The 13,190-nt window shown below is 40.4% G+C and overlaps 1 protein-coding gene across 2 annotated transcripts in view; it reads right to left on the bottom strand.

Annotated features, from left to right (window-relative positions):
- The window catches only part of TRPC5 (transient receptor potential cation channel subfamily C member 5), a 272,451-nt gene that overhangs the window by 244,179 nt on the left and 15,082 nt on the right, over positions 1-13,190 (bottom strand). Inside the window, exon 1 of one of the 2 annotated variants that reach the window (XM_067024307.1) lies at positions 9,428-9,447. The exons of the other annotated variant lie outside the window; for it this stretch is intronic. The gene's annotated coding sequence lies outside the window, so the exon portion shown is untranslated. Of the gene's footprint in view, positions 1-9,427; positions 9,448-13,190 lie in introns of those variants that run through there. 2 annotated transcript variants of the gene reach the window in all.

Raw genomic sequence — 13,190 nt, 5'->3', positions numbered from 1 at the left:
ATGAGCTTGATTTAGGGAATGTTTATAACCAGTGATCTGGCTGTGTGACCCTGGTTTAATCACTTTCCTTCTCTGAGCCTCAGTTTCTTTAGTTATAAAATGAAAGAGTTGAACTAGATGATCTAGAAGGTCCTTTTCAGCCATAGCACTCTATGTTCAATGCATTCTGCTGCTTATCGATGTATGAAAATTCTCTGACAGGCAGCCTGTGCAGCTACATTTTACTGGCTGACTTTGGCTCATTTTCCTGAGAGGGTTGAAGGCATATGTTTACTTTAACTCTGTTTTTAGAGAGGGGCCATTTTTACCATTAACTGCACTATCTTCCTCTTGCAAGTGTCTAGCGGGCATCTTTAAAGTAGGGTTGCAGTACAGGCAGCATTTAGAGCCAACCAGAGTGGCAAGTGCAATCGTTTGATTATCCTTCATATAACTATATGCTTAATTGAATACCATATTTACTCATATCTTGTAAATTATTCAAAAACGTTTCTTTCCTGCCTGCTCCAGTAGAAAGCTGTGAAGCCAAAGGTCTAGCTTCAACAATTTGGAAGCTTGATCAGAGCAGCTAAAGGTCTGTGAAAAGTGGTTTCTGAGCTTTTTCACTTTCAGTCACAAAGTGTCATCAGATCTCCTTTAGATGCTCTGCCCAAACTCTCAGAAGAGTTTCTGCTTCAGCTGACAAGCAATAAACCCTAATTGGAAGGCAAAAATATAGTGGGAGAAATGGTGCTTTCTTCTCAAAATTGGGGGAGGGGAGGGAAATGTGGGCAGATAGGCAAACAAGCCAAGGAAGTTTGGTCTTCCCAACAATGACGTCTAATACTTTTAACCAATTAACTAGTTATGTGATCTTGGACAAATGACTTCCACTCTCTAAGCCCCAGTGTCCTTAGTTGTAAAATAAGTTCATTTGAGTTCAAGGGGCTCAAGAAATGTACAGAGCACAATCAGAGGAATTTTTTCACTTATCCTTTTATTATTATTCCTGGAGACAGAAACATGACCCTCTCTTCAGGTAATTCAGGCTTCATATGGTTCAAGCTTTTCCCTGAACTACCAAACCTAGTCACCTTATTTTAAAAACAGAAATATATGCTAAGATTTACATAGCTTCTAATGGTTTCATATTCCTATGTGCCTAACCACTTTGCCAGAAATTCAATTCTCTTCAGCTACAATTAACACCTATTTCCAGTCAATAGCTAACTTGTCCATAATTGAGATGCCCCCCACAAATAGCTAATCAGTCTTTCAAGTTGTGTTCAGGGAGCTAGTGATTGGTTAGACCAGAGATATTTTAATTTTTAATTTTTAAATTTTTAATTTTTTAACATCTTTATTGGAGTATAATTGCTTTACAATGGTGTGTTAGTTTCTGTTTTACAACAAAGTGAATCAGCTATACATATACATATGTTCCCATATCTCTTCCCTCTTGCGTCTCCCTCGCTCCCACCCCTCTAGGCGGTCACAAAGCACCGAGCTGATCTCCCCGTGCCATGCGGCTGCTTCCCACTAGCTATCCACCCTACGTTTGGTAGTGTATATATGTCCATGCCACTCTCTCGCTTCGTCACAGCTTACCCTTCCCCCTCCCCATATCCTCAAGTTAGACCAGAGGTTTTAAGTCAAGTTTAGTGGACAACTGAATCACTAAATCACTTGGGGGAGCTTATTAAAATTGAAATTCCCAGGCCCCACTACCACAGATTCAGCTCCAGTGGGTTTGGGTAGCACTTAGGAATCTAATATTTTAACATGCACTCCAGATGACTTCACTACAAGTGATCAGTGGTCCAAAACTGGAGAAACACTTAACTTGAAAGATGCTAATGGACAGAGGCTATCACCTAGTGGTAGTCCCTGCTTTCCATTTCTCTGGCCCCTGGAATATCTTGTTTCTACTCCTCATGCAGTGTCTTTGTGAGAGAAGCAGGGACAGTGATAGCAAATTCTGTTTTCTTCAGGTTCAAAGAGGTGATGTGACTTCTCCAGAGCCCCCAGCCAGTGGAGAAGTATTGGAGTTTCCTCTCCCAGCTTGGAGCTGATCTCCTAGGCCAGACTTCTTAGAGCAATCTTACCCTAAGATTGCTTCTTATGTTCTTTAGCATAAGAACAGGCCAGGATGGAAAGCAAACCAATGCAATAATGTTAGTCCTTTTATCTACTAGCTGGCGTGGGTAATCCCATTGACCAGTTAGGTTTGATGGGGAACAAAGTGGAACCATTGATAAATAACACATTGCCCTCAGATGCTTGCTGCAGCTTTCACTGCTAAAGGATGATCTTTACTGTCCTCTGGCAGCTGGCGTGAGCAGATGAAATGGGGGCAGGAGCCTTTGATTCCACAATTTTGGTCTCGTGGAGTTAAGGCAGCATGGAAAGGATGACTCTTAGTCTTGGGCACTAAGAGAACCTAAGGCATATATTGGATACCATTCCCATATACCAAGATTTAGGTAAAAAGAAGCATCAACTGATCTTGAATAAAAGTTGTGCTACCAAAAAATGCTTGAAAAATCTATGATATAGTCCCACCACCTCATTTTACAGATGAGTCAACTAAGATCTAGAGAGCAGGCATGACTTGTTTAAGATCTCTTCAAACTTTTAAATATTCAGCATTGATTTTAATTCTTACTCTTAAAATAGCTTTTAAGAGGAAAGCATATTAATAATAGCTAATCTATTTGAGTATTCATTGCATATTCTATGTGCTTCATATTTAATCCCGACAGCAAAACTGTAGGGTAGATAGTGTTATTACCATCCTCATTTTATAGATGAAGGAACTAGGAACAGGGAAATTAAGCAAATTGCCCAAGGCCTCACAGATAGCCTTAGAGTTGGGATTAGAATGCTGAGAGTCTGACTCCAGAAACTATGAGCTTAACCAGTACACATCCTGCCTCTCAAACACAAGAGGTAGGATTACCAAAATAATCTTCATCAGACTCTTCCCATCCTGTCAATTCCCTGCTCAAAACCCACACTGGATTCTGCTTGCAACAATACTGAATCCTGACTAGCTTCACTGCTGTTTGAGGAATTCCAACCATGGTGAAAGGAGAACCTCAACTCACCAACCACACCTTGCATTACTACTCATGGACTCCACCATCTCTCAAACCCATTTTGTTTTTCTGAGTGTTTTTTTAAAAATTTTTATTGGAGTAGAGTTGATTTACAATGCTGTGTTAGTTTCATGTGTACAGCAAAGTGAATCAGTCATACATATATCAATACATATATCTACCCTTTTTCAGATTCTTTTCCCGTATAGATTATTACAGAGTATTGAGTAGAGTTCCCTGTGCTATATAATAGGTCCCTATTATTTATACATTTTATATATAGTAGTGTGTATATACCAATCCCAATCTCCCAAATTCATCCCTCCCCCCTCCCCGGCTGGTTTTTTAGCATTACTAAAATGTGTTTGGTACTATTCTATGCACAACACCTGGAATGATCTCTGGCCTCTAAGAAACTTTACATCTAAAGCATCTCTGCAGCTGCCACAGGCAGCACAGCTTCTCATTGCATACTATTATTTTAGTTGCTATGGCCTCTGCCACATGATGCAGTTCCATTTCTAGAACTGTTCAAATTAGTGATGTAAAACCCATTTAAAGACTGTGGTTCAGGGTATTCACTCAGTGGACAAGGTAACTATCTGGAGTTTATGAATTATCTCATGCTGTAGTTTAAAGGATGGTTAAGAAGGTGAGAAAAGAGAGCCCAACAACCATGCCAGTGATTTATTTTTCTAACTCTAAAACTCCATGCCCATCCCTGCCATCAGAAACTCAGCCTAAAGTGACTGTTTCTTGGAGTTTTCTCCTGTGTCGATCTCAGAACAGGGCCAAGCTAGGGCATCAGCTCCATACTGTCCAAAATGCCAGAATAGCTCTCCAGAAAATAGCTAGAGACAATGTTGATGGTGAATGAAAGAAATGTTATGGAGATGTTTCAGTTAAAGGAGAACCATGCAAAACGTTTGTCCTGGAGTATAGAATAAGGGGAGTGGTATTAAGGTATAAAAAATTAACTTTTACTGAACCTCATTAAGAATCTGATCCTTAGGGACTTCCCTGGTGGTCCAGTGGTAAAGAATCCGCCTTACAATGCAGGGAACATGGGTTCAATCTCTGGTCAGGGAACTAAGATCCCACATGCTGCAGGGCAAATAAGGCCGCATGCCACAACTACTGAGCTTGCGTGCCTCAACTAGAGAGCCCATGTGCCACAAACTACAGAGCCCTTGCACTCTGGAACTTAAGTGCCACAACTAGAGAAGAGAAAACCCACACGCCATAACTGGAGAGAAGCCCATGCACCACAATGAAGAACCCTTGTGCCACAACGAAAGATCCCACATGCCTCAAGGAAGAGCCCGTGCGCCGCAACTAAGACTCGACACAGCCAAAAATAAATAAATAAATAATAAATCTATGCTGGGAAAACTGGACAGCTACATGTAAAAGAATGAAATTAGAACACTCCCTAACACCGTACACAAAAATAAACTCAAAATGGATTCGAGACCTAAATGTAAGACCGGACACTATAAAACTCTTAGAGGAAAACATAGGAAGGACACTCTTTGACATAAATCAGAGCAAGATCTTTTTTGATCCACCTCCTAGAGTAATGGAAATAAAAACAAAAATAAACAAATGGGACCTAATGAAACTTCAAAGCTTTTGCACAGCAAAGGATACCATAAACAAGACCAAAAGACAACCCTCAGAATGGGAGAAAATATTTGCAAATGAAGCAACTGACAAAGGATTAATATCCAAAATTTACAAGCAGCTCATGCAGCTCAATATCAAAAAAAAACCCAATCCAAAAATGGGCAGAAGACCTAAATAGACATTTATCCAAAGAAGACATACAGCTGGCCATGAAGCCCATGAAAAGCTTCTCAACATCACTAATTATTAGAGAAATGCAAATGAAAACTACAATGAGGTATCACCTCACACCAGTTAGAATGGGCATCATCAGAAAATCTACAAACAACAAATGCTAGGGAGGGTGGAAATGTAAATTGATACAGCCATTATGGAGAACAGTATGGAGGTTCCTTAAAAAACTAAAAATAGAATTATCATATGACCCAACAATCCCACTACTGGGCATATACCCAGAGAAAACCATAATTCAAAAAGACACATGCACCCCAATGTTCATTGCAGCACTATTTACAATAGCCAGGTCATGGAAGCAACCTAAATGCCCATCGACAGACGAATGGATAAAGAAGATGTGGCACATATATACAATGGAATATTACTCAGACATAGGAAGGAACAAAATTGGGTCATTTGTTTAGACGTGGATGGATCTAGAGACTGTCATACAGAGTGAAGTAAGTCAGAAAGAGAAAAACAAATATCATATATTAATGCATATATGTGGAACCTAGAAAAATGGTACAGATGAACCGGTTTGCAGGGCAGAAATTCAGACACATGTAGAGAACAAACGTATGGACACCAAGGGGGGAAAGCTGTGGGGGGGTGGGGATCGTGGTGTGATGAATTGGGCGATTGGGATTGACACGTATACACTGATGTGTATAAAATTGATGACTAATAAGAACCTGCTGTATATTAAAAAAAGAAACTGACATCTATGTTGATAAAAGAAAACAAATGTCAAATAAAAAAAGGGCAACCTGACTTTTCCATGAACCTATTACAAACTGTACTGTGTGAGATGCAGAAAACAAATTGCTCCTGATACCATGTTTCTTCTCCTTTTGGCTTCTTGGTGTTGTGACAATACCAGGGAGATAGAGACTAGTTTGACTTTCCGAATCCTATGCAATTTTACTGGCCTCATGTTATTTATGTAGATGTTGCTGTCACAGAAATAGGTGATATTTAATTAAACCTTAAAGCAAAGTGGAAAAAAAAAGAAAATAAAAATAATAAAAATAAATAAATAAATAAATAATAAGTGACCATAAAATTTAAAAAAAAAAAAAAAAAAAAAGAATCTGATCCTTAAAGAGTTCTGGTTGATTTGCAACATTAAGTACAGCATGACCAAATACTCTATTTGAAAGCCATTGAGGACTCATCAAGCCCATCCCAATGAGGTACCCAAAAGTTGAGTCCCAACCTGAGAAACCTATGTTTAGCCAGCATGTAGTTTTACAAAGTTTTGAATTTAAGTCCTTTGGTTGAGCATATCCTTTCCTGATCACCACAATTCTCACCACTCCCAATTGTCCTGTATCCAACCATTCCACACACTTAACGTTATCTGCCTCTGGCCCCTGAAGACATTTAAATTTACAACTCCTGCCAAACTACTTCAGAGTGATGAAATTATATACTGTATAGGGAGGGGCATCCACCCAGAGCCATATACAACCATTCAGAATTTGAAGCAAGAGGGAGTAAAAGATATTACTTTTACAAATTCAGGCAAGATTGTGAAAAATACTCGTAATATGTCTTTTGAAGGATTTAAGATCTAAGATTTTCCAATGCTGATACACTGAGGGTGTTCCTATCAGTGTAATATATTTAGCAGAATAAATTACTTGGACATTAATACAGTTGAAATAACTTTATCTGAGGCCCTGTGTCAAAGACATTGGTGCTTTCTGATTCCTGTGTTTAGTTGAATTGATCACACTAGTTTAGCTCAGTGGTTCTCCACTGGGGGTGCCCATAAACATATTAGAACTTCCCAGGGGGAGTTTCTACAGTAAATTATGCTGTGTAATGAGATGTGTTGCTGATTGGAGGATGTTGTCTGTATGAATGGTATAGGGGCAAAAAAAAATGGTTGTGAATCAGTGACAAAGCCTATTTTGAAAGGCTTCACAAGAAAGAGTTAGTTTGTTAGCTGCAATTTGCTTTCTCTCTCAGTTCATGCCTCTATAGTTCCCCTGTGAAGTGGAGAAGATGAAAACCTGTCTTTCTTGGTTTTCTTATTTTGTGGACTCAGATGAAGATACTTGATGACTTAATCTTGGTTTTCCCTGGACTCTCCAACAGTGGACCATTTCCCAGACCTTAATGTTCTATTTCCTCTTTACAAACCTCCTTCCATTAGTGAGGAAAACATTTCTTGGGTTAACTCTATCCTGATTTGTGTCCGATTCAGCTTGTAAGCTATCAAAGTTGCTCTACAACTGTTTATTAATTAAGCATGCACAGGGTTTCTTGGACTGTACTGAGTAAGGCAGAGCGGGTCAGGAAGCAAGCTCCTGAGTCTCTGGCATTTGGTTTCAGGTTAGGACTGTAGTCCCATACTCACCAATTTAATCTGAGTCTTCCAAGAAGGCCAGGGGGGAGCAACATTTGCTAAGGCAGCTAATAAATGGCTCTCTCTTCACCCCCGCTCTCTCTCTCACACACATACCCACACTCTAATGTTCAAAACCTGAGTGTGTGTGTGTGCATATATGGGCTCTACTGGTGGTAGGGGCCCCAGCAGGGATGAAATAACAGGAGAGGGAGGGAAAGACAGAGTAAAGGAAAAAGTCCAGAAGCAAGTTCTTCTTGTGCCAGCCCATCTCCGTGTTTTTTCTTTACACTAATCCACAATCTGTAAGGAAGCCTAAAACTAACTCCTAACTGGCAGTTACTGAGAGTTTTGAATTAGTTCTTCTGACTAAAACCAGGAACAGTTTATCCCAATGATATAATGGTTTGATTTTCCTTTATAAGTTACAGTCATCTTTCTCTTTCTCCTATATGATATATCTTTCTCCTAAATTTTTTATAGGCGTTCTTTATATCTCCAGGCCATTCCATTTAATCAGCAAGATATATTTGCCTTCTAGACTTGGAATTCAATTGTATTGTGGCTGAGATAACCAACTTATTTTACTTTTTCCCTGCTTCATTTAGACTGCTTCGATGCTACCTGACAGAATTTCTCTCCCAGAGCAATAAGATTTCTGATTGTAAATATGCTGTTATAAAAATAATTGAAAGAAATATTTATTTCCTTCCTATCCTATAGAAGGCCATGTGTTATTTGCAGGGTGTGGAGTGAGGGTTGGATAGAAAGAAATAACAGAACCAAGTCCTTGCTCTCAAGGAGCTTAATCTACTTGGGGGGAGAAAAAAATGTATAGACAGAAAACCATGGCTAATAGTAATGTAAGGGAATTATTTAGACTCAGGGAAGGGAGCAGTCATCGAAGACTACAAAGGCTAGCAAAGGCTTTAAAATGTCTGGTACATATTAGACACGCAATATATTGGGTTGGCCAACCCAGTATATTTGTTGAGTGAGGTAGAATTTGAGCTAGATCTCGAAGGATGGGTAATATTTAGAGAGGTAGTTTAGAGCAGGAACTATATATTTTTTTGAATTTTATTTTATTTTTTATACAGCAGGTTCTTATTAGTTACCCATTTATACATATTAGTGTATACATGTCAATCCCAATCTCCCAATATATTCTTTTTTTGTTTTGTTTTGTTTTGTTTTGTTTTGTTTTTTTTTTGCGGTAGGCGGGCCTCTCACTGCTGTGGCCTCTCGCGTTGCGGAGCACAGGCTCCGGACGCGCAGGCTCAGCGGCCACGGCTCACGGGCCCAGCCGCTCTGTGGCATGTAGGATCTTCCCGGACCGGGGCACGAACCAGCGTCCCCTGCATCGGCAAGCGGACTCTCAACCACTGCGCCACCAGGAAAGCCCTCCCAATATATTCTTGATTGAATACATGGTACAGGCAAACGTGGGGGAAGCATGGGTTGTGCCGAGGGAAACTGCAAGTAGCTGTTTTTCTAGAGTGAAGGGTTTATGGAAGGAGATAACACTGAAAATGTGGTTAGGGTCAACTAAGGAAAGGCCTCGGAGGCCTGGGAGAGGAGTTTGAGCTTTATCCTGTACACAGTGAGGAAGCACTGGAGCTTTTGAGCAAAGGATAATGTCGAGGGAGGATGAATCTGGTGACAGTGTGGAGGATGGGGAGACTGGAGGCAGTTGGACCAGCCAGGAGGCTACCGCTTGGTCTGGACAGGAAGTGATAAGGGCTGTAACTAGGCTAATAGCAATGGGAAAATGCAGCAAGATATGCAGCAACACCACGTAGAAGATAAATAAACTGGGCTTATTGACTCGATTTCATCATGTGGGGCAAAGGAAAGGTGGAAGGTAAGATGACCCAGGCTTTTAGTCCATGAGACTGAGGAACGGTGGTGGCATCACCGGAAATGTTTTCTCTGCTTAGAAGTTGTTTACTGACGTCTTAGGCTAGTTTGCAAAAGGACAGGTCTCAGGCTGTTTAAGTCCATTTCATTTTGTTGTATGGTGGGACTCTGGGGCTTTAAGAGACCTAGAGATTCTAGAATGGCATGTTTGAACTCTGGACTGTAGGGTCCCGATTCACCTTTCTTGCTATTTCATTCAGACTGCAAGTCTGTTGGCTTTATCCAGGCTTACCTTTTATGGGCTGAAGAACTCTTATTCATTGGCATGTCTTCCTCCTTCCTCACCTGTGCAGTACTGTCTCTGCTTGATATTAGCACGTCTTCATGCTCATTTTTGGCTTTTGAGAACTATAGACATCTCAGGGGTTGATGCTTCCTCCTTTTTAAAAATGCACCTGAAGGCAGCAGCCCTAGAAAATTAATGACGCCTTAATTTTTATTTTATTAATTTAAATAAAGGAGCCCTTCTGCCTGTAGAGCAGGCACAGAGGCACAGGGAGATTGGTTTTTGTTTTTTTTTTCCCTTTCCTTACAGGGGCTTGGGCTCAGTAGTGTATGCCTGAATGAATTCCTTGTAGCAAAAGAGATATCGGAGGAAGATATATGAAAGGTTAAAAGAATAATGTCAGGTAGTATAAAAAATATACTTAGCATTTTAAGTGCTTACTTATGCCAAAGCCATTTATAAAAATTTAGTTTGTCGACAAGCCAACATACTCCCCACCCTACCCCAAATATACAAACACTTCAAATAACAAAGTTCCATGGTCACTTCTTTCATATATAGGAAAGCAAATGGAGGCAGAGTAAAAATATCACTTTTGATTGGAACAATGATAGATTGTAAAGTACAGTCCAAGGATTTTGGTGCTTGAAATTATGATCTATTTCACCTACAATACAATATATTTTAAAAGGCATTTTCATACTCTTTAGTTCATTTCATTTTCAAAGCTTTCTGGTGAAATAGGTCATCTGAATATCATTATTTCCCAAGCAACAGGGAGGATAAATTACTCACTCAAAGTCACCAAGCAATTTACCATCATCGCCCTTTTTCTTTTTCCTTAATTTTCCTCACAAGAGAAAAGGCTATTGCCAAGCTTTGCTCTGGGCCTCTAGTCAGTGAGTCATCAGGGCCAGGGGACAACTGGAAGAAAGATGAAGGCCCTTCTGTAATGTAGAGTCCATGGAGCTGCTTTCCACTATGGCAGCCCATACATCTCAGACAGCTAGCTTTGGAAATGGGAAGGAAGTGCCCAGGGTCTCTGGCTCAATGCCCTCAGAATGGGAGCCAACCCTCTGCCTTGTCCATATCAGTGATTGATTTTCCTTAATCATCTAGAAATATTGTATGGGAATAATCCCCCTACTGAAAAGTTTAGATAATGGGGTCATAGAAAAGCAAGCCATATCATTTTGTCTGAAGACCTAGAGAGTTCCCTTTCAACATAGGATGGATCAAGTCATGGTCTGGGTCATTTTAAAAAAGATCAGTCGCACTCACACACATAGTTTCTGTGACTGAATTGTATAGCCATGAATAGCAAATCTAATCTCTTTCTACCTCCCTCTCCTGAACTTATGTGTCCAACTGCCTACTGGGCATCACCACTGGTATGTAATCCCTTTACACATACCTCAAACGTAACAGATATAATACCAAATTCATCACCACTCCCATCTTAATCTACCACACATATTTTATATTAGTCTTTGGCAACACCATCTATGCAGTTTCCCAGGCCAGGAAAGTGGGAGTCATCCTTGAATCCCCCTTTTCCATCACTCTCCCACATCCCATCACTAAGTGCTGTCAATACAGCCTCGAAAACGTGTCTCACCTCCATTCCCTTCTCTCTATTCCTATAGCTGTTGTCTGCGTTTGGGACATTGCCATCACTCTATTGGACTATATTGTGTGATCTCCCTGACTTCATGCTCTTCTCTGTCATTCACTCAATGATTATGAGGTTTCCAGAACACAAATCTGATCATATCTTTCCCATACTTAAGAGTTTGCTGATTTTCCTCTGGCTACAGGATCAAGTTTGAATTGATCAGTGGGCCCCTACCTAGCTATCCAGAGGTATCTTTCTGCTATTCCCACTCCACTCACAGATCCTAGACTCCAGCCACACCACACTATTTGTCCCCAGCACATTTCTAACTTCCCTCATGCTTTTTTCTCTTTGCCTGGGACGCTGCCACCTGACACCTGTTCTCTGCTCGTGAATACCTACTTCTCCTTCAAGTTGCAGCTCAACTGTTACCACCCCTCTTGGTAGCTTTCCCTGACTTTGCCAGGCGGAAGGAAACAGTCCTGCTTCTGTGCTTCCCTGGTCCCAGAGTTGTCTGTAATTCTGTCCATACATTGACAATAGCTCCTGTCTCAAGGTATTGCAGTTATTTGTTTTTCCACAAATAAAACAAGCTTGGGGGTAAGGAGATGGGTCTTATCTACTTCTCCCCCATCCTAAACATTTGCATAGTATTTGGCATTTAGTTGGTTTTCAGAGAAAACTTATTGAATCTGTAATTAATGAATAACTTCATTTAATCATTGAGCCCCTATGTTAGGCCCTAGGAATTTGGCAGTGACCCAGCAATGCCTGCCCTGGAGCTTATGGAGCCCACCATCAATGCTTAGACTGGTAGAAGATGCCCACAAACTATAGAATTCCAGTAAAACATAGTAGGTGTACAGTTTGAATTTCAGCTGTCAGGAAGCATAACACAGAGGTTAAGAGCATGGTCTCGTCTGTGGAATTGGGCTAGCCTGGGTTCAAATCTTGATTTTTTTTAAACATCTTTATTGGAGTATAATTGCTTTACAATGCTGTGTTAGTTTCTGCTGTATAACAAAGTGAATCAGCTATGCATATACATATATACCCGTATCTCCTCCCTCTTGCATCTCCGTCCCACCCTCCCTATCCCACCCTTCTAGGTAGTCACAGAGCACTGAGCTGATCTCCCTGTGCTATGCGGCTGCTTCCCACTAGCTATCTATTTTACATTTGGTAGTGTATATATGTCAGTGTCACTCTCTCACTTCATCCCAGCTTACCCTTCCCCCTCCCTGTGCCCTCAAGTCCATTCTCTACATCTGCATCTTTATTCCTGTCCTGCCCCTAGGTTCTTCATAACCATTTTTTTAAGATTTTGTATATATGTGTTAGCATACGGTATTTATTTTTCTCCTTCTGACTTACTTCACTCTGTATGACAGACTCTAGGTCCATCCACCTCACTACAAATAACTCAAATTTGTTTCTTTTTATGGCTGAGTACTATTCCATTGTATATATGTGCCACATCTTCTTTATCTATTCAACTGTTGATGGACATTTAGGTTGCTTCCATGACCTGGCTCTTGTAAATAGTGCTGCAATGAACATTGGGATGCATGTGTCTTTTTGAATTATGGTTTTCTCAGGGTATATGCCCAGTAGTGGGATTGCTGAGTCTTATGGTAGTTCTATTTGTAGTTTTTTAAGGACCTTCCATACTGTTCTCCATTGTGGCTGTATCAATTTACATTCCCACCAACAGTGCAAGAGGGTTCCCTTTTCTCCACACCCTCTCCAGCATTTGTTGTTTGTAGATATTTTGATGATGGCCATTCTGACCGGTGTGAGGTGATATCTCATTGTAGTTTTGTCAAATCCTGATTTTACCACATACTAGCTGTGTTGCTTTAAGCAATTTATCTAATATCCTGCTTTCCTCATCTGTAAAATGGGAATTATCATAGTCTTTACATTATAGGGCTGTTATGAAGATTATATGAGTTAATATTTGTATAACAGTATCTGGCATATAGCAAGTGTTTAATAAAATAAATTCTAGTGGAGAGTACAAAGAACTCTAAATTGCTTGGTTTGAGGGCTAATGTGGCCAGCCTTGTACCCTCCTTACCAACTGTGATTTTTTTTTTTTTTCCCCGGTACGCGGGCCTCTCACTGTTGTGGCCTCTCCCGTTGCAGAGCACA

Source organism: Kogia breviceps, chromosome X (assembly GCF_026419965.1).
Source record: "Kogia breviceps isolate mKogBre1 chromosome X, mKogBre1 haplotype 1, whole genome shotgun sequence".
NCBI lineage: Eukaryota > Metazoa > Chordata > Mammalia > Artiodactyla > Physeteridae > Kogia > Kogia breviceps.
Note: the sequence above shows the minus strand (reverse complement) of the source record. Positions and strands in the feature narration are given on the sequence as shown.